At 45.2% G+C, this 22,528-nt stretch overlaps 1 protein-coding gene across 4 annotated transcripts in view; it reads left to right on the forward strand.

The window, feature by feature from the left end:
* The first annotated feature begins 3,411 nt into the window (after positions 1 to 3,411).
* The window catches only part of LOC110498325 (alpha-(1,6)-fucosyltransferase), a 119,772-nt gene continuing 100,655 nt past the window's right edge, over positions 3,412 to 22,528 (forward strand). The window contains exon 1 of one of the 4 annotated variants that reach the window (XM_036954611.2): positions 3,412 to 3,621. The gene's annotated coding sequence lies outside the window, so the exon portion shown is untranslated. Of the gene's footprint in view, positions 3,632 to 22,528 lie in introns of all 4 variants that reach the window. The other 3 variants (XM_036954610.2, XM_036954614.2, XM_036954612.2) reach the window with 3 other exon arrangements.

Genomic DNA, 22,528 nt, shown 5'->3' on the forward strand with positions numbered 1-22,528 from the left:
TTAAAAATGATAGACAATCATTCATGTTTCCCCCCCTTAACGCCACCCTTGGGTATTCATGAGTTCTATTGACTCTGGGGAAGTAGCTAGATAACGTAATGTGTCTTTGCCAAAATCCTGAAGCACTGTATCTCTTTAACGTCGTTAACGTTAGCAAAATTCATTAGCTAGGCTCGTGCATCATTCTCTTATGACACTACCTAGCAAACATCAAATCAAATCAAATTGTATTTGTCACATGCTTACTTACAAGCCCTTAACCAACCATGCAGTTTTAATAAAATCCCCCAAAAAGTAAGAGATAAGAATAACAAATAATTAAAGAGCAACAGTAAATAACAATAGCAGGACTTTATACAGGGGGTACCGGCACAGAGTCAATGTGTCAATGTGCGGGGAGCACCGGTGTCGAGGTATTTAAGGTAATATGTACATGTAGGTAGAGTTATTAAAGTGGCTATGCATAGATAATAACAGCAGTGTGTAGGGTGGGAAATACAAATAGTCTGGGTAGACAGTAGCTGCTCAGGAGTCGTATGGCTTGGGGATAAAAGCTATTTAGAAGCCTCTTGGACCTAGACTTGGCGCTCCGGTACCGCTTGCCGTGTGGTAGCAGAGAGAACAGTCTATGACTAGGGTGGCTGGAGTATTTGACCATTTTTAGGGCCTTCATCTGACACTGCCTGGCATAGAGGTCCTGGATGGCAGGAAGCTTGGCCCCAGTGATGTACTGGGCTGTATGCACTACTCTCTGTAGTGCCTTGCAGTCAGAGGCCGAGCAGTTACCATTCCAGGTAGTGATGCAACCCATCAGGATGCTCTCGATGGTGCAGCTGTAAAACCTTTTGAGGATCTGAGGACCCATGCCAAATCTTTTCATTTTCCTGCGGGTGAATAGGTTTTGTCGTGCCCTCTTCACAACTGTCTTGGTGTGCTTGGACCATGTTAGTTTGTTGGTGATGTGAAAACGGCAAGGAACTTGAAGCTCATAACCTGCTCCACTACAGCCCCGTCGATGAGAATGGGGGCGTGCTCAGTCCTCCTTTTCCTGTATTCCACAATCATCTCCCTAGTCTTGATCACGTTGAGGGAGAGGTTGTTGTCCTTGCACCACATGGTCAGGTCTCTGACCTCCTCCCTATAGACTGTCTCATCATTGTCGGTGATCAGGCCTACCACTGTTGTGTCATCAGCAAACATAATGATGGTATTGGAGTCGTGCCTGGCCGTGCAACCATGAGTGAACAGTGAGTACAGGAGGGGACTGAGCATGCACCCCTGAGGTTCCCCCGTGTTGACAATCAGCGTGGCGGATGTGTTGTTACCTACCCTTACCACCTGGGGGCGGCCCGTCAGGAAGTCCAGGATCCAGTTGCAGAGGGAGGTGTTTAGTCCCAGGGTCCTTAGCTTAGTGATGAGCTTTGAGGGCACTATGGTGTTGAACGCTGAGCTGTAATCAATGAATAGCATTCTCACATATTGTTCCTTTTGTCCAGGTGGGAAAGGGCAGTGTGGAGTGCAATAGAGATTCCGTAATCTGTGGATCTGTTGGTGCGGTATGCGAACTGGAGTGGGTCTAGGGTTTCTGGAATAATGGTGTTGATGTGAGCCATGACCAGTCTTTCAAAGCATTTCATAGCTACAGACGTGTGCTACGAGTCGGTAGTCATTTAGGTAGGTTACCTTAGTGTTCTTGGGCACACGGACTATGGTGGTCTGCTTGAAACACGTTGGTTTTACAGACTCAGTCAGGGAGAGGTTGAAAATGTCAGTGAACACACTTGCCAGTTGGTTAGCGCATGCTCGGAGTACATGTCCTGGTAATCCGTTTGGCCCAGCAGCCTTGTGAATGTTGACCTCAATGCCATTCACCTGACCACTTTTTTATAGACCGAGTAACTGGTGCTTCCTGCTTTCATTTTTGTTTGTAAGCAGGAATCAGGAGTTATGGTCAGATTTGCCAAATGGAGGGCGAGGGAGAGCTTTGTAGGCATCTCTGTGTGTGGAGTAAAGGTGGTCTAGAATTTTGTAATCATGTAATCAATACTGTGCAACGTTAACTTTGATTGGGTGAAAATAACATGCTTGCTACGTAATATTTCTAGATAGCCTAGGTAGTTTGCTATTGTTAAACAACATCCCCAGAACTTTTAATTTGATTTTTTACTAGCCAAACAACTCACCATGTTGTCCTGTCTGGTTGCTATGAAACACAAGTTTCATAACGCATGTGCAAGAGCACGAGCAATCTTCGTTCCCATGCCCCCTTCTCAAAAATACATTGGTATTCATTCTGTAGTAGTAGGACTTAAATGCATATCACGTGTAACAATTTTTAATCTATTTGGATGGTTTGCCACAAAGCTGTAAAGAAGCAGGGCCATTGTCTTTTCAGATTTCTTTCATTTTGATCATGAACATTTCAGTTTTGAACATGCATTGAACATGCATTGTTGTCATGAACACGAATAGTTGTCAATACATTGGACCTGCAGCTAAAAATATAACATAAATGTAAAGGAGATATTTAACCCAGTATTATGACAATTGTGCTTGAAAAAACGAACTCTCTTTTGAAACGTAGCTCTTCTGAACAAGACTGTACTACAACGCTATCACCACTGGGTGGAACTAGCACATCATCGTTGGTTTATGAAAACGACCACTAGTAGTGCCAGTTATGTCTGCCACATTTGCTTTATTACCAAAGAGTAATAGGCCTATAGATTATTTGGATTGCGTGTTCCATGCAGATGTAGACCTGTCAAATAATCTGAGGTTATTTGTGGTTCAGTAACCATATTCAAAAATTATCTCAGAGTAGCAGTGCTGATCTAGGATCAGGTCCCCCCTGTTATTTTATTCATAATGATTTAAAAGGAAAAACGTACCCTAGATCAGCACTCCTACTCCGAGATGCTTCACGAATACGGGCACAGTGTGCTGCTGCTGGGAAATTTCAACTAAGGTAAGGTGACCAGCCACTCCGTGTCGTGTTTAAGAACAGCCCTTAACCGTGGTATATTGGCCATATACAACACCTCCTCTGGCTTTATTGCTTAAATATACCCACCTGCCCACCTACTCTTTCTAAGCCTGGGATATCATTAACTTTTAAGGCGCCTAAAAATGCCAGATCGAGTCATCAGTTTATAAAGATAAATGTCCTCATTGAATTATGTGATTACACACTTTCTTCTGATTTTTCAGGGCCTCACACATTGATATCATGAAGACACCTGGTTATTACACCCACTTTTGGACACCGAATTGATCTGTTCAATATCCACTTATATTCTGGTAATATCAAATACCCCCATATAAAAAAAAGTGTAGAAGACAATTTCGTTCAATAGGTTCAAATTTGGACTAACAACGCATCAGAAGACTGTGTGCGGCTCGAAACCGCTCATTGAAGTGACTCAAGCATGCGCAATGCAGCCCTGTGTCAATTCAAGTAGCCCCAGTAGAGGCCAAGCAGAGCGGAGTGACTACTCGGGCTCGCGTAGCAGTCTCCTTTCCCAGTTCCTGTTTCCGCCTTTCAGTCTTCAGACAGCTTAACAACTTAAAGCATCATCGTCAGGCAGAAAATAGACCTTGAAGAAATCCAAGCTTTATGAGGTAAAGCCCGGTAAGACATTTTTCCTTACTGTGTGTGCAGAAAACGAATAGGAATGTGTGTCTGCGCCGACTCCTTTATCCCTCCATCCCTGGCCTGTTGCTATTTGCCTGCTTCGACCGCAGCCGAGAGGTAACAAAATAGCGGGCAGGGATTCACGAACGAGGCTCCGTTAGAATTCCTGTCGTCCTTTTCAAATTCAAATGCGTTTGTGCATAGGAATTTGTCGGAGGTTCATGCCTTCATTTTTGCTACTATGTGCACAACGATCATGTTAAAATGGTATAAAGTATGACAGCGACAATTCAGACGCCAGGCAGGGACAATAAACTGCGATTTCTCTCCCATATTACCTCTAAAATGAGTGCTGTGTTGAAAGAAAGCGCTCACATTTGTGAAGCTTTCTTATAAACAAACGAAATACTTAGCCAATGTTTTCTGTGGCTATATCGACTGTTATTTTGTGAAGTCAGCTTGCGTCGGTGGCTGCTCCCTTGTCCATCGTGCTGTGTCGAATCAAAACTCATCTTGAGCAGCCCCGCTATTTTTCAGACATTGGTTGAAGCCGATGAAAAGTAGCCTACCTCATTTTGGATATGCATTCTGTTGTTTTTGTGCAGATGATCCAGCATAAACAAAATAGTTGAGTAATACGCCTATAACACACGCACACACGCACGCACACACACACACACAATGTGTACATTGTTTACGTTTAGTTTTCGGCTCAACTCCGTAATCATGCTATGCAAATTATGTTTTTCATTATTATGTGTTCTCTCGTGTTTGTATTTCTTGACTACAGTTACCACATACCACAGTAGGCATAGTATAAAAAGATACTGCTGATAGTTCATAGATAGGTCTATTTGCTTGTGCACGCACACTTTACAGACTTCCCTTTTGAATTCAAAGAAAACCCTGTAGCCGGTTATGGCCAACATTGGCCCACAGCTGGTTGATCGGAAATGGGACGTCTTGAGATGTAAACATGCAACTAGGGACTGTAGCCCAGTCAACCTGCCTGGGCCATCTGTGGGATAATAGCCCTAGAATGACCCATGAATCCTGATACATTACTGTGTGAATAGTATAATCTAGTACCAGCAGGACTATTATAGTAGTATTAGGTCTTTAATGTTACAATTTTGACCATTTCACGTTATTGATGTGCTACGACTGTAAAGATATGATAGTATTTCACAGCTTCATTTGTCTTAGAGAATTAAGATGGTATTCCGCTAATTCAAATGACCTGCTTTGCCAAGCGTACAGTAATTATGAGCTATGTAATGTGAATGTCTCGTCTTGTCCTCTGTTTGGGGTGATTGCACAAAGTTGAATTATATTAACAAGGCCTTTGTATGCACAATTGGCCAATTCATGAATCTTGAATTCCAATTTCCATGTTACGATTCTCTCTGCCACGTTACAGACATAATTCATGAAGTAAAACCACAGCGATGACAGGCTACCACCACATTCTGATTTTAAGGTTTCACAATTAGTTATTTTTAAATAAATCATCTTACATATTCAAGTCAAGGGAAGGCGAGAGGACGGGATGGTTGAGAGACAACAGTGTCTCTCGCCTTTCATCTTATTTGAATTGTTCCAAGTATGTGTAGTGGACATCATGGATACTATAGTAATTGCTATAAGCATATCATAGGACTACTGTAGGCCTACCACGTAAACAGTTTAATTTATCCCTGTAGGCAAGAGAAGACTGATGAAGACTCTTCATGCTAGATTTCTAATCATGTTTCACATGTGTTACAGATGTAGGATCTTAATTTGAGCCAGTTTCCGACAGCAGAAGAATAATCCTACAGCAACAGGACATGTGAATTGTTATGTGGATCATAATTGATGGACATTTTTGTAGGGGTTGATACATTTTTGGTTAGGGCGAGTCAATTCTGAAATTCCAAAGTGGAATTGACAAACTACAGAAGCCTTTTTATAACTCAAAACCACTGCAAGAAAATTCTCAGTAACAAAACAGTGGTCAACTTCAGATCCGACACGCTGCTAACTTAAATTAAGACTAAAAAGCACATTTTTGTTTTCCTACATTTTTTATGATATTTTGACATTGCAGCTGGCCCATCTAGCAGAAACCGCTCAGTTCTGCCTCCAGGGCAAGACTCATGACAATAGGCGTCAACCTGCAATTAGGCCAGGAGAGCTGTATATCTAACAGTAACAATTAATTTGATGCGAGTGCTCTGCTGCTATCCAACACTTGCAGGAATTTAATCTCATGCTTTGTTGAAGTAGCCACTGCCCCCATTGTGTTCATACTAGAAAAGCTTTTATGTTATTGAGCTTTAGGATCACTTCCTTTCAAAACATTACACTTGAACAGGTCCTCCAAATTATAAACATGTAAAGGGATAGGCTATATGATAGATATGTACACATGAAGTCAGAAGTTTACATACACTTAGGTTGGAGTCATTAAAAATCGTTTTTCAACCACTCCACAAATGTCTTGTTAACAAACTATAGTTTTGGCAAGTCGGTTAGGACATCTACTTTGTGCATGACACAAGTCATTTTTCCAATAATTGTTTACATACAGTGAATTATAAGTGAAATAATATGTATCACAATTTGAGTGGGTCAGATGTTTACACACACTAAGTTGACTGTGCCTTTAAACAGCTTGGAAAATTCCAGAAAATAATGGCATGGCTTTAGAAGCTTCTGATAGGCTAATTTACATAATTTGAGTCAATTGGAGGTGTACCTGTGGATGTATTTCAAGGCCTACCTTCAAACTCAGTGCCTCTTTGCTTGACATCATAGGAAAATCAAAATAAATCAGCCAAGACCTCCACAACTCTGGTTCATCCTTGGGAGCAATTTCCAAACGCCTGAAGGTACCACATTCATCTGTACAAACAATAATACGCAAGTATAAACACCATGGGACCATGCAGCTGTCATACCGCTCAGGAAGGAGACGCGTTCTGTCTCCTAGAGATGAACGTACTTTGGTGCGAAAAGTGCAAATCAATCCCAGAACAACAGCAAAGGACCTTGTGAAAATGCTGGAGGAAACAGGTACAAACGTATCTATATCCACAGTAAAACAAGTCCTATGTCGGCATAACCCGAAAGGCCTCTCAGCAAGGTAGAAGCCACTGCCCCACCAAATTCACCATAAAAAAGCCAGCCTACGGTTTGCAACTGCACATGGGGACAAAGATCGTACTTTTTGGAGAAATGTCATCTGGTCTCATGAAACAAAATAGAACTGTTTGGCCATAATGACCATTGTGGTTAGAGCGTTGGACTAGTAACCGGAAGGTTGTGAGTTCAAACCCCCGAGCTGACAAGGTACAAATCTGCTGTTCTGCCCCTGAACAGGCAGTTAACCCACTGTTCCTAGGCCGTCATTGAAAATAAGAATTTGTTCTTAACTGACTTGCCTGGTTAAATAAAGGAAAAATAAAAATAAAAATTGTTAGGTTTAGAGGAAAAAGGGGGAGGCTTGCAAGCCGAAGAACACCATCCCAACTGTGAAGCACCGGGGTGGCAGCATCATGTTGTCGGGGTGCTTTGCTGCAGAAGGGACTGGTGCACTTCACAAAATAAATGGCATCATGAGGTCGGAAAATTACGTGGATAAATTGAAGCAACATCTCAAGACATCAGGTGAAGCTTGGTCTCAAATGGGTCTTCCAAATGGACAATAACCCCAAGCATACTTCCAAAGTTGTGGCAAAATGGCTTAAGGACAACAAAGTCAAGGTATTGGAGTGGCTGTCACAAAGCCCCTGACCTCAATCCTACAGAAAATGTGTGGGCACAACTGAAAAGTGTGTGAGCAATCAACCTGGGCTTGGGTTGATGGAAGCCTTGGTTTCCGGAAATGTTTACGCGATCACCTGTGTGCCCCAAAGGTGTTAGTTGTTATTAGATGTGTGCCGAATAGTCAGACAAAACGAGTATCGTAACGGATATGGGCAATTTTCTGGATACGATTATAATCCGAGTATTTTTGGTAATTATCTGTGGAGAAAATAAATAAATAAATATATATATATATATATATATATATATATACATTTTCGAATGCCAGCCAGCATCTTTCTAATGCCAGTCAGTCAAGTGAGGTCCTACGGGGTGTAAATAAGTCAACTGGCTAGTGTGCTTGTCTGTAAAGACGAGGCCGGGCTGTGCGTTAATCAGAGCAGCAGGATCAGATAGAGTGAGGCTGTATTTCTCTTGTCTACTAACTTCATCATTTCACCCAATCACTTTTCACTTCTCTTTTTCGGTCTGGTCATTGAGACTGCTGCTGCCTCCTTTTAGCCTGCTGCTATGCTAAATGAAATGGCAAGGACGTTTGCTATCACGCTATCAATGTGCATAATATCTAACAAGCGGGGCGAGGGTATGGAAGAAGGAATGAAACATCGATGCGCATTCTGACCGATAGCATGCTTCTCTGCCCGCTGCAAGTTGAGGAGACACAGGCCACACACACACATACACACACCCCTCCATGGCTCTTAATCAGCAGCTTGTTTGGTCTATAAATGTGCAGGGAGATAGATATTTTTGCCAACATCTACTTAGGCATATTAGAACATTTTCATTTTTTTGATCTGACCTATCAACTGTCAATTTACAGAAACGATTACCAGTACAAGTCTGGCCATGTCGGCACACCCCTAGTTGTCACGTTCCAGATATGATCACACTTTAACCACCTGTATGAGGTCCATGATCCGTATGAAGTGTTTGTGACCTACAGCTGCAGTGACTTACAGCCACAGGCTGAAACTTTGACAATGAATGGTCTTCTTTATATCCCCTTGTTGTTTGTTTCCTATAGTATTTAGATCTGAGCCCAGGGTATGTGCATTCTGGCACTGTTCACTGTGTTATCTAACAAGTCTGTCTTATAGCCTGGTCTACATTTCATGTAGATAAGATAGCAGAGGTCCAAGAGGCCATTGTTTCCTTTTTGCCTAGTTCGTAAATTGAATACTCATGTTACCTATTACTTGGAGGCTCGGCAAACTTTGTTTGTGAGTAGCATGAGTGAATTGAGTTGTAACAATAGACCAGCAAATACATTTTATTTTCCATATCCTTGTTCTGTTCTATTCTGGAAAGTTGAAAACACCATGTTTGTTGTAGGAACGAGCTCTGGTGTCTCTGGGGTAGGGTAGCTGAAATGTACCACATCTCTTTTGGGTTAGCTGTAAAAGTCTGTAAACCTGTCAGTGTTTGTTTGTCAAACATTACCATGGAGACTTGTGTTATCGATCCTCTACAACATTACCAATGAGGCAAACATCTATGCAGTTACATTTTGGTATATTATTTTTGACGATATATCGTGTTGTTTTGACAATATCGCAATGTTATTTTTCCGCTAGTTTGCTGTACCTGCAACAAAACTCCAGTATTATTCCTTCATAGCTTGCTCTCCACCTTCTTTTTAAATAGGGAGCCAATTTGTTTTCAGCACATACTTCCACGACTGATCATGGCTCCCTCTTGTCCCTCTGCAGCAGACATATGGTGAGAAATATGTTTGGAACATCGAATCGCAATACATATATCGCGTTGCAATACATATAGAATTGTGAGAACTATCGGCACCTAAGTATCGGTATCATATGGTCCCTGGTAATTCCCAGCCCCATACAACATGTGGCTTTCTCTAGTCTGTAGCCTACCAGCGTGGCCTTTGGTGACCCTTATATCACCACAGTCACCCAGATGGCTTCAGCACAGAAGAACCACACACAGCGCACACACACACACACACACACACACACAAATAAGGTCTCATTCTCATCTTTGGCACCAGTTTGCTCCGGTGTCTAACTATTCCCACTGAACATAGTAGAGCAGGATTGTAAGACCTATTGGAGGGCTGTGTTAAAAGTATGTTGTCATGTATTCTCACTGGGAGAAGCTCTTGTGCCATCTTAACTTTGCTGACGACGAGTCCATATATTTTATGACTGGATGGAGGGAGGGTGTGTGGGCTTGGCTATGTTAGTCATTGAATGGACAGAGGTAAAACATTAACTTGTGACCGTGGTATGACTCTAAAGGGTGTTCTGCTATAGCTGGGGAATTGCTGCTGATACTTATCTTTCAAGGTGTGTTCCACACAGGGTTAGCGGGAATAGAATAGAGGACATCTACAGTACCTGAGCCTCGGTGGATTGTTGCCAGGTGAAATGCACCCGTGTTGACTGCTGTAACGGAGAAGCCTCTATATTCTCTCATATTACATGGCAAAAGTAAGCTGATCAACCATAACCGAATATGTTGCGAAAGGAAGTATTGGTAATTACTACTGATTGCATTGGAAATCTTAAGAGATCATCAATTGACAGTTCAATGAGGTGGTTTTGATTGACAACGCTTCAGAGAGCCTTAACTATACAACCCCCCTTACACACACTCCGTTAGGCTCTTTATCCTTCTCTCTTTATTTCTCTCTCTTTCTCTACCCCACTCTCTCCCTCCCTCTCCATCCCCCCTCTGTCTCTTTATTTTTCTCTTTCATACCCCCCCCTCTCTCTCCCCTCTTATCTCTCTGCCTCCACATCCTCCTTTCCAATGTTCCAATGTTGTCGATATCCAGTGACAGCTCTCAGTGGGTTTCCATGGCGATGCCGGCAAAAAGGCAGGAATAAAGAAGTGCTGATTAGTTTTAATGATAGTGTCGCTTTTCCTTTCTTTCTGTTCGACTAGAGAAAATCTCGCTTAACAGGTGATTTTGTATGAAGTGTAAGAGGAAGAGGGGTTGGTGCGTGTATGTGTGATGGATGACAAACTGAGAAGTGACAGAGAGGGAGGGGCTAATCACACAGGCTGGATCTCTGGCAGTGACCCTATTTGTAGCGCACAACGCTTTACACATGATGAACGCTCTCGCTCTCTTAACTTCAATTCTATTCCATTTGCGTTATTGGCATGACGTAACAATGTACATATTGCCAAAGTGTGCTTTGGAGATTAAGTGATACATTTACAATAAAACCATAATTAAAATAAACATTATCAAGATTGTCACTGGGGGACTCTCTCTTTCTCTCTTTCTGCCCAGTATGATGTGGTGAAACCTCACCAAGCCCCATCTTGGCATCTGTATTATTCATGCAGAGAAAGCAGAGATGATCGAGCCATCATGCCTCATCTTACAAGAGACCCGTGTGTGTGTGTGTGCGTGCGTGCGTAGCCAGTCAGTGTAGTTGTCCCCATCGGTCCTGACCGTCACAGTGCCCACAGCCCAACAGGGACTTTTGATCAGCTATAAATAAATCTCTCTCTCTCTCTCCCTGGCTGCAGTGTGGAGTCAAAACTGCATCCCGAATGGCACCCTATTCCATATTTAGTGCACTATGTTTGACCAGGGCTCTGGTAAAAAGTAGTGCATAATATAGGGAATAGGGTGCCATTTGGGATGCAGTCAATGTGAAGCGTCCTTCATGCAGCTGCCTGGAAGCAGCTCTGCTCTGCTCTGACATTACCAGGCACCGAAAGGGGAATAGAACAACAGTCCTCATATGACCTGCTCCTGCGCAGACTGGCACTTCTTCATTTATTTGACTACATAAAGAAATGCATGCAGGTTTTACTGCATGCATTTACAGGCAGGCAAACAGGCCAGGAGCTTGCAGCTCGTGTACTACTCAGTCCTCATACTCAAAAAACTGTGTGTGTGTGTGTGACTTTCCTAGACACGCTTGGTCAAACAGAGCCCCCCCCTGGCCCCCCCTTCAGAGTCCCCAGGGGTAAGACTTGGACAGTCGACACAGAGGAGAGAGAGGGAGGGAAACTCACTCATAACAGTCACCTCACAGTCACACATGGCCCAAGGGAGAGAGAGAGAGCTTATTCAAATTGACGGAAGTTGGAAGAAAGGCATCGGGATGAAATTTAAATGTACATAATATTTATGTCCCCTGCTGTGAGAGGGTTCGGATTATGTTCTTTAGGCGATATACCATATATACCGAAGGTATGATTTTCAGTACTGCTTCTGCCCCCCGCTTTGCTAGGGCTGAGGGTGTGCGTGCTACACTACTGCTTATAGCTAGATGTAAGTTAACTGTCTAAAATGTGGCAAATCAATTATATCCAGCTTAGGGCTCCAGCTGTGGATTTGGTTTGCTAACTTAGTGGCTAGATGATAAGATCAAGCTTCTGAGACATTCAATTCCCCGATGGATGAAGATCCATGTTGCCTGAATAGTTTTGTGTGTCAAAATTCAGAATTCTTTAAAGCTTTAGATCCCAATATAATTTTTGAATGTGTAGATTACTGAGCATTTTCAAGCTAAAGCTAATTTTCTCACACATTTCAAACAAACAGAGATGGCTCAAAAATAACAAATTCAAAGAACAAATGAAGATTACAAGTTAACTTAGTTTAAAAGAGCACAACCTCTGCTTTGATATGACACAACATTCATGTCTCCATATCCTCTCATGCTCTGTCAGGTTTGATGGGAACGTTGCTGCACAGCTATTTTTCAGGTCTCTCCAGGTATGTTTGATCGGGTTCAAATCCGGGGTCTGGCTGGGCCACTCAAGGACATTCAGAGACTTGTCCCGAAGCCACTCGTGCATTGTCTTGGCTTTGTACTTAGGGCCGTTGTCCTGTTAGCCTTTAACCTTTAGACTTTAGCCGTACCCTTATCTTACTCCTCCTCTGTTCCTCTGGTGATGTAGAGGTTAACCCAGGCCCTGCAGCCCCCAGCATCACTCCCATTCCCCAGGCGCTCTCATTTGTTGACTTCTGTAACCGTAAAAGCCTTGGTTTCATGCATGTTAACATTAGAAGCCTCCTCTCGAAGTTTGTTTTATTCACTGCTTTAGCACACTCCACCAACCCGGATGTCCTAGCCGTGTCTGAATCCTGGCTTAGGAAGGCCTCGAAAAATCCAGAAATTTCCATCCCTAACTTTAACATTTTCCGACAAGATAGAACTGCCAAAGGGGGCGGAATTGCAATCTACTGCAGAGATAGCCTGCAGAGTTCTGTCATACTATCCAGGTCTGAACCCAAACAGTTCAAGCTTCTACCTTTAAAAAATCCACCTTTCCAGAAACAAATCTCTCACCGTTGCCGCTTGTTATAGACCCCTTTCAGCCCCCAGCTGTGCCCTGGACACCATATGTGAATTGATTGCCCCACATCTATGTTCAGAGTTCGTACTGCCACGGGACCTAAACTGGGACATGCTTAACACCCCGGCCATCCTACAATCTAAGCTAGATGCCCTCAATCTCACACATTATCAAGGAATCTCCCAGGTACAACCCTAAATACGTAACCATGGGCACCCTCTTAGATATCATCCTGCCCAACTTGCCCTCTAAATACACTTCTGCTGTCTTCAACCAGGATCTCAGCGATCACTGCTTCATTGCCTGCATGCGTAATGGGTCTGCGGTCAAACGACCACCCCTCATCACTGTCAACGCACCCTAAAACACTTCAGCGAGCAGGCCTTTCTACCTGGCCCGGGTATCCTGGAAGGATACTGACGTCATCCCGTCACTAGAGGTTTGCCTGGTTGCTCTTCAAAAGTGCTTTCCTCTCCATCTTATATTAGCATGCCCCATTCAGAAAATGTAGAACTAAGAACAGATATAGCCCTTGGTTCACCCCAAACTTGACTTCCCTTGACAAGCACAAAAACATCCTGTGGCGTTCTGCATTACCATTGAATAGTCCCGCGATATGCACCTTTTTCAGGGAAGTCAGGAACCAATACACTCAGTCATTTAGGAAAGCTAAGGCTAGCTTTTTCAAACAGATATTTGCTTCCAGTAGCACTAATTTCAAAAAGTTTTGGGACACTGTAAAGTCCATGGAGAACAAGAGCACCTCCTCCCAGCTGCCCACTGCGCTGAGGATAGGAAACATTGTCACCACGATTTTAAATCTACGAAAATCGATCATTTCAATAAACATTTTTCTACGGCTGGCCATGCTTTCCACCTGGCTACCCCTACCCCAGCCAACATCTCAGCACCCCCTGCAGCAACCCCCCCCCGCACCCCGCTTCTCCTTCACCCAAATCCAGACAGCTGATGCTCTTCCTAAAATTTACCCCCGCCATTGTTGCAACCCCTATTACTAGCCTATTCAACCTTTCTTTCATATCATCTGAGATCCCCAAAGATTGGTTAGCTGCCGCGGTCATCCCCCTCTTCAAAGGGGGAGACACTCTAGACCCGAACTGTTATAGACCTATATCCATCCATTGTCTTATTGACTGTACGTTTGTTTATATGTAACTGTGTTGTTTTTTGTGTCGCACTGCTTTGCTTTATCTTGGCCAGGTCGCAGTTGTCAATGATAACTTGTTCTCAACTGGCCTACCTGGGTAAATAAAGGTGAAATAAAAATGTTTTAAATATTGGTGGTGTGCTGCAGAGATGGTTGTCCTTCTGGAAGGTTCTCCCATCTCCACAGAGTAACTCTAGAGCTTTGTCAGAGTGACCATCGGGTTCTTGATCACCTCACTGACCAGGCCCTTCTCTCCTGATTTGGCCAGCTCTAGGAAGAGTCTTGGTGGTTAGAAACTTGTTTCATTTATGAGTGATGAAGGCCACTGTGTTCTTAGGGACCTTCAATGCTGCAGAAATGTTTTGGTACCCTTCCCCAGATCTGTGTCTCGATACAATCCTGTCTCGGAGCTCTACGGATAATTCCTTTCGACCTCATGGCTTGGTTTTTGGTCTGACATGCACTGTCAACTGTGGGACCTTTATATAGACAGGTGTGTGCTTTTCCAAATCATGTCCATTTATTTGAAATTACCCCAGGTTTCTACAACTTGATTGGAGTCCACGTCTCAGTGATGATCAATGGAAACAGCATGCACCTGAGATCAATTTTGAGTCTCATAGCAAAGGGTCTGAAAACTTCTATAAATAAGGTATTTCTGTTTTGTATTGTCAATCCATTTACAGAAATGTCTAAACTTGTTTTCACATTGTCATTATGGGGTATTGATGAGGATTTTTTATTTATTTAATCCGTTTTAGAATGAGGCTGTAACATAACAAGAAGTAGAAAAAGGGAAGGGGTCTGAAAACTTTCTGAATGCACTGAATGTTTCACAGACTTCAAGACTCAAGGTCAGATGATATATTTAGCTGGTTGAAGCATGATTCATCACTCCGTGGGATGCGTTTCCACTGCTCCGGAGTCTAATCGTGGCGAGCTTTTCACCACTCCAGCCGACGCTTGACATTGAACATGGTTATCTTAGGCTTGTGTGCGGCTGCTCAGCCATAGAAACAAATTTCAAGAAGCTCCCGACAAAACAGTTATTGTGCTGACGTTGCTTCCAGAGGCAGTTTGGAACTCTGTAGCGAGGGTTGTAACCGAGGACAAACGGTTTTTACGCTCGTCAGCACTCGGCAGTCCCATTCCGTGAGCCTGTGTGGCCTACCACCCCGCGGCTGAGACGTTTTATGCTCCTAGACGTTTCAGCGTCACAATAACAGCACAAAGATTTGACGAACTGACTTGTTGTTGGAAAGGTGGCATCCTATGACAGCGCCACGTGGAAAGTCACTGAGCTCTTCAATAACGCCATTCTACTGCTAATGTTTGTCTATGTAGATTGCATAGCTGTGTGCTTGATTTTATACACCTGTTAGCAACAGGTGTGGCTGAAATAGTCTAATCCACTAATTTGAAGGGGTGTCCACATACTTCTGTTTATAAATCAAATCAAATTGTATTTTTCACATGCACATGTTTAGCAGATGTTATTGCGGGTGTAGCGAAATGCTTGTGTTTCTACCTCTAACAGTGCAGTAACATCTATCGATGTGGATAAGTGGGTCCTCCCTCTGCTGTTTCCTGAAGTCCACGAACAGCTCCTTTGTTTTTTTTAACGTTATGTGAGAGGTTATTTTCCTGGCACCACACTCCCAGGGCCCTCACCTCCTCCCTGTAGACTGTCTCGTCATTGTTGGTAATCAGGCGTACTACTGTTGTGTCGTATGCAAACTTGATGTTTGAGTTGAAGGCGTGCGTGGCCATGCAGTCATGGGCTCTAGTTTTGAGGATCAGCGAAGTGGAGGTGTTGTTTCCTACCTTTACCACCTAGGGCAGCCTGTCAGGAAGTACAGGACCCAGTTGCACAGGGTGGGGTTCAGACCCAGGGTCTCGAGCTTAATGATGAGCTTGGAGGGTACTATGGTGTTGAATGCTGAGCTATAGCCAATTAACAACATTCTTACATAGGTATTCCTCTTGTCCAGATGGGATAGGGCAGTGTGCAGTGCGATGGCGATTGCATTGTCTGTGAATTTATTGGGGCGGTAAGCAAATTGAAGTGGGTCTAGGGTTTCAGTTAAGTTAGAGGTGATATGATCCTTGACTAGTCCCTCAAAGCACTTCATGATGACAGAAGTGAGTGCTACTCATTTAGTGTGTGTTTAGTGAGTGTTAGTCATTTAGTTCAGTTACCTTTGCTTTCTTGGTGTACAGTGTGTTACCACAGCTGCTTAGAATTGACTGAAGCACAACCAGAAATACCACAGCACTTACACTGGCACCCTCATTCTTAATTCACACTGTTGATGTCATACACCAATATACTATTATATAGTGTTTCATATATTTTCTCTGTTGCACTGTGGGTAGTCAGAAGGCTTTGCTCATCACTTAGTACTCACACAATTCTGGCACAAAGTCAAAATGTACTGGCACAATGTCATTCAGCATTTCAAGTAAGCGCAGTGCCAAGTCAGCGCCAACTACAGTTGGGCCCCACCCTCGGCTGTTTATCTCGATGCCTTTGTCACATAGAGACACTGTCTCTGAAGACAAGCGAGAGGGGGAGAGAGAAGAGGGAAAGACAGGGAGAGGGAGAGAAAGAGAGGGAGGAAGAAGGGGAGAGAGAAACGGAAGAATGGTGTAAGAGAGGCCTGAAGCAGTGAGGGGTGGTGGGGGGGGGGGTTAAATTAGCCTTGTGTTCCTGATGTGTCTTGATGAATTCTCTGTCCTCGCTCTCGTCTCCTCCTCTGCATCACTCAGCAGTGACTCGCCTGGTGATGTAATGTAATGCGCTGCCTCGGCTCCACTGGAGCATGTGGTGGAGGGGATCCATAGAGCCTTGTGGCATTCTTTCTAACGTTCCAGTCTAACATTCTAACAGTGTTCTAATGGCCTCTCTGGGACAATTAAGCACCTCAGAAGCCAAGCTCTTAGAGCTGTTAGTGCTTCTGTGGGAGGATATGCACTGCCAGGGGCAACGGCTGGACAGGGCGGGCGAGTGAGTGGGTAAGGGAGAGGGGAGGGAGGGAATTTGTGTGTGTGTAAGGGGGTTTCAGGTCATGTTTAGCTAAGGTTATGAAGCTGGTCAGATCTGAATGTGTTAGGTCAAACAAGGGTAAGCCAGGGATTCAATGCCATACAACTCTCCTTCCGTGGCCTCCAACTGCTCTTAAATACAAGTAAAACCAACCGATTGCTGCCCGCGCCCGTCCAGCATCACTATTCTGGTTGGCTCGGACTTAGAATATGTGGGCAACTACAAATACCTAGGTGTCTGGTTAGACTGTAAACTCTCCTTCCAGACTCACATCAAACATCTCCAATCCAAAGTTAAATCTAGAATTGGCTTCCTATTTCACAACATAGCATCCTTCACACATGCTGCCAAACATACCCTTGTAAAACTGACCATCCTATCGACCCTCGACTTCGGCCATGTCATTTACAAAATAGCCTCCAATACCCTACTCAATAAATTGGATGTAGTCTATCACAGTGCCATCCGTTTTGTCACCAAAGCCCCATATAATACCCACCACTGCGTCCTGTAGGCTCTCGTTTGCTGGCCATCGCTTCATACTCGTCGCCAAACCCACTGGCTCCAGGTCATCTACAAGACCCTGCCAGGTAAAGTCCCCCCTTATCTCAGCTCGCTGGTCACCATAACAGCACCCACCCTAGCATGCGCTCCAGCAGGTATATCTCTCTGGTCACCCCCAAAACCAATTCTTCCTTTGACCGCCTCTCCTTCCAGTTCTCTGCTGCCAATGACTGGAACGAACTACAAAAATCTCTGAAACTGGAGACACTTATCTCCCTCACTAGCTTTAAGCACCAGCTGTCAGAGCAGCTCACAGATTACTGCACGTGTACATAGCCCATCTATAATTTAGCCCAAACAACTAGCTCTTCCACTACTTTATTTATTTATTTATTTAGCTCCTTTGCACCACATTATTTATATTAATACTTTGCACATTCTTCCACTGCAAATCTGCCATTCCAGTGTTTTACTTGCTATATTGTATTTACTTCGCCACCATGGCCTTTTTTTGCCTTTACCTCCCTTATCTCACCTCATTTGCTCACATCGTATATAGACTTATTTTTCTACTGTATTATTGACTGTATGTTTGTTTTACTCCATGTGTAACTCTGTGTTGTTGTATGTGTCCCGAAGCCACTCCTGCGTCGTCTTGGCTGTGTGCTTAGGGTCATTGTCCTGTTGGAAGGTGAACCTTCGCCGCAGTCTGAGGCCCTGAGCGCTCTAGAGCAGTTTTCATCAATGAACTCTCTGTACCCTGCTTCATTCATCTTTCCCTTGATCCTGACTAGTCTCCCAGTCCCTGCCGCTGAAAAACATCCCCACAACATGATTCTGTCACCACCGTGCTTCACCATAGGGATCGTGCCAGGTTTCCTCCAGATGTGAGGCTTGGCATTCAGGCCAAAGAATTCAATCTTGGTGTCATCAGACCAGATAATCTTGTTTCTCAAGAGTGCTAGCTGGTTAGCGTCGCTAGCATGCTAGCTAGCTAATGACAATACACCATAGTCGTAGGTCTGCAAAATCAAGCAAATGGAACTGAACTCATGGCAAAATCATGTTTTGACATTGTAGTGGCAATTGATGTCATGGTTGCTTGTTTTTTGCTTAGCGACATTGCAAACAACATATTTTTGGCATTTAACTATGTATCTAATCCGATTTCCAGAACGCATTAGTTTAACCCTCAAGTTGTGTCATGTACTGTCATGTTGTGTCTTGTTTCTGTCCTTTCCCTTCACCCTGTCTCCCTCTGCTGGTCGTTGTTAGGTTACCTTTTATCCCCCTCTTTCCCCCAGCTGTGCCTTGTCTCCTCCTAACTACCTCGTCACCCCTTTTCCCACCTGTTCCCTTTTTCCCTCTGATTAGTCCTCTATATCTCTCTCTGTTTCTGCTCCTGTCTTTGTCGGATTCTTGTTTGTGTTGTTCATGCCTGAACCAGACTATCGTCATGTTTGCTGCAACCTTGTCCTGTCCTGTCGGAACCTGCCGGTCCATCTGAGCCTACGTTTTGTTTTGTTATTAAAGAAGCTCTGTTTACGTTAATTCGCTTTTGGGTCCTCATTCACGCACCGTAACAGAAGAATCCGACCAAGAATGGACCCAGCGACTTCGGATCCTCTCCACTCAGCCGTCGAGATCCAGGGAGCGATGCTAGGCAGACACAAGCAGGAATTGTCTGCTGCTCGACATGCCGTTGAGACCCTGGCCACCCAAGTCTCCAACCTCACAGAACAGGTTCACCATCTCCGCCTCGATCCACCGGCCACTTCCAGGGCTTTCAAATCTCCGGAGCCCAGAATCAATAACCCGCCGTGTTACTCTGGGGAGCCCACTGAATGCCGCTCGTTCCTCACCCAGTGTGATATTGTGTTTTCTCTCCAGCCCAACACTTACTCCAGGAGCACTGCTCGTGTCGCCTACGTCATATCTCTCCTTACTGGACGGGCTCGTGAGTGGGGCACGGCAATCTGGGAGGCAAGGGCTGAGTGTACTAACCAGTATCAGGACTTTAAGGAGGAGATGATATGGGTTTTTGATCGATCTGTTTTTGGGGAGGAGGCTTCCAGGGCCCTGTCTTCCCTATGTCAGGGTAATCGATCCATAACAGACTACTCTATTGAGTTTCGCACTCTTGCTGCCTCCAGTGGCTGGAACGAGCCGGCTTTGCTCGCTCGTTTTCTGGAGGGTCTCCGCGCAGAGGTAAAGGATGAGATTCTCTCCCGGGAGGTTCCTTCCAGCGTGGATTCCTTGATTGAACTCGCTATTCGCATTGAGCGACGGGTTGATCTTTGTCACCGAGCTCGTGGAAAGGAGCTCGCGTTCTCCGTTGCCCCCCTCTCCGCATCACTACCATCTTCCTCTGCCGGCTCGGGTGCTGAGCCTATGCAGCTGGGAGGTATCCGCATCTCGACTAAGGAGAGGGAACGGAGAATCACCAACCGCCTCTGTCTCTATTGCGGTTCTGCTGGTCATTTTGTCACTTCATGTCCAGTAAAAGCCAGAGCTCATCAGTAAGCGGAGGGCTACTGGTGAGCGCTACTACTCCTGTCTCTCCTTCAAGATCCTGCACTACCTTGTCGGTCCATCTACGCTGGACCGGTTCGTCAGCTTCCTGCAGTGCCTTAATAGACTCTGGGGCGGAGGGCTGTTTTATGGACGAGACCTGGGCTCGGGAACATGACATTCCTCTCAGACAGTTAAGGGAGTCCACGGCCTTGTTCGCCCTGGATGGTAGTCCTCTCCCCAGGATTCAGCGTGAGACGCTACCTTTAACCCTCACTGTTTCTGGTAATCATAGCAAAACCATTTCTTTTTTAATTTTTCGTTCACCTTTTACACCTGTTGTTTTGGGCCATCCCTGGCTAGTTTGTCATAATCCTTCCATTAATTGGTCTAGTAATTCTATCCTCTCCTGGAACGTCTCTTGTCATGTGAAATGTTTAATGTCTGCTATCCCTCCTGTTTCCTCTGTCTCTTCTTCACAGGAGGAGCCTGGTGATTTGACAGGGGTGCCGGAGGAATATCACGATCTGCGCACGGTGTTCAGTCGGTCCAGGGCCACCTCTCTTCCTCCACACCGGTCGTATGATTGTAGTATTGATCTCCTTCCGGGAACCACTCCCCCCCGGGGTAGACTATACTCTCTGTCGGCTCCCGAACGTAAGGCTCTCGAAGATTATTTGTCTGTAGCTCTTGCCGCCGGTACCATAGTCCCCTCCTCCTCTCCCGCCGGAGCGGGGTTTTTTTTTGTTAAGAAGAAGGACGGGTCCCTGCGCCCCTGCATAGATTATCGAGGGCTGAATGACATAACAGTGAAGAATCGTTATCCGCTTCCTCTTATGTCTTCAGCCTTCGAGATCCTGCAGGGAGCCAGGTTTTTCACTAAGTTGGACCTTCGTAACGCTTACCATCTCGTGCGCATCAGGGAGGGGGACGAGTGGAAGACGGCGTTTAACACTCCGTTAGGGCACTTTGAATACCGGGTTCTTCCTTTCGGCCTCGCTAACGCTCCAGCTGTCTTTCAGGCATTAGTCAATGATGTCCTGAGAGACATGCTGAACATCTTTGTTTTCGTTTACCTTGACGATATCCTGATTTTTTCACCGTCACTCCAGATTCATGTTCAGCACGTTCGACGTGTCCTCCAGCGCCTTTTAGAGAATTGTCTTTTTGTGAAGGCTGAGAAGTGCTCTTTTCATGCCTCCTCCGTCACATTTCTCGGTTCTGTTATTTCCGCTGAAGGCATTAAGATGGATCCCGCTAAGGTCCAAGCTGTCATTGATTGGCCCGTCCCTAAGTCACGCGTCGAGTTGCAGCGCTTTCTCGGCTTCGCGAACTTCTATCGTCGTTTCATCCGTAATTTCGGTCAGGTGGCAGCCCCTCTCACAGCCCTTACTTCTGTCAAGACGTGCTTTAAGTGGTCCGTTTCCGCCCAGGGAGCTTTTGATCTCCTCAAGAATCGTTTTACATCCGCACCTATCCTTGTTACACCTGACGTCTCTAGACAGTTCATTGTCGAGGTTGACGCGTCAGAGGTGGGCGTGGGAGCCATTCTTTCTCAGCGCTCCTTCTCTGACGACAAGGTCCACCCTTGCGCGTATTTTTCTCATCGCCTGTCGCCGTCGGAACGTAACTATGATGTGGGAAACCGCGAACTGCTCGCCATCCGCTTAGCCCTAGGCGAATGGCGACAGTGGTTGGAGGGGGCGACCGTTCCTTTTGTCGTTTGGACTGACCATAGGAACCTTGAGTACATCCGTTCTGCCAAACGACTTAATGCGCGTCAGGCGCGCTGGGCGCTGTTTTTCGCTCGTTTCGAGTTCGTGATTTCTTATCGTCCGGGCTCTAAGAACACCAAGCCTGATGCTTTATCTCGTCTCTTCAGTTCTTCAGTAGCCTCCACTGACCCCGAGGGGATTCTCCCTGAGGGGCGTGTTGTCGGGTTGACTGTCTGGGGAATTGAGAGGCAGGTAAAGCAAGCACTCACTCAAACTCCGTCGCCGCGCGCTTGTCCCAGGAACCTTCTTTTCGTTCCCGTTCCTACTCGTCTGGCCGTTCTTCAGTGGGCTCACTCTGCCAAGTTAGCCGGCCACCCTGGCGTTCGGGGTACGCTTGCTTCCATTCGCCAGCGCTTTTGGTGGCCCACCCGGGAGCATGACACGCGTCGCTTCGTGGCTGCTTGTTCGGTCTGCGCGCAGACTAAGTCCGGTAACTCTCCTCCTGCCGGCCGTCTCAGGCCGCTTCCCATTCCCTCTCGACCGTGGTCTCACATCGCCTTAGATTTTGTCACCGGACTGCCTTCGTCAGCGGGGAAGACTGTTATTCTTACGGTTGTCGACAGGTTCTCTAAAGCGGCTCATTTTATTCCCCTTGCTAAGCTTCCTTCTGCTAAAGAGACGGCACAAATCATCATCGAGAATGTTTTCAGAATTCATGGCCTTCCGTCAGACGTCGTTTCGGACAGAGGTCCGCAATTCACGTCTCAATTTTGGAGGGAGTTTTGCCGTTTGATTGGGGCTTCCGTCAGTCTCTCTTCCGGCTTTCACCCCCAGTCTAACGGTCA

This window comes from Oncorhynchus mykiss, chromosome 19 (genome assembly GCF_057628025.1).
Source record: "Oncorhynchus mykiss isolate SJ-2025 chromosome 19, ASM5762802v1, whole genome shotgun sequence".
Classification (NCBI taxonomy): Eukaryota; Metazoa; Chordata; class Actinopteri; order Salmoniformes; family Salmonidae; genus Oncorhynchus; species Oncorhynchus mykiss.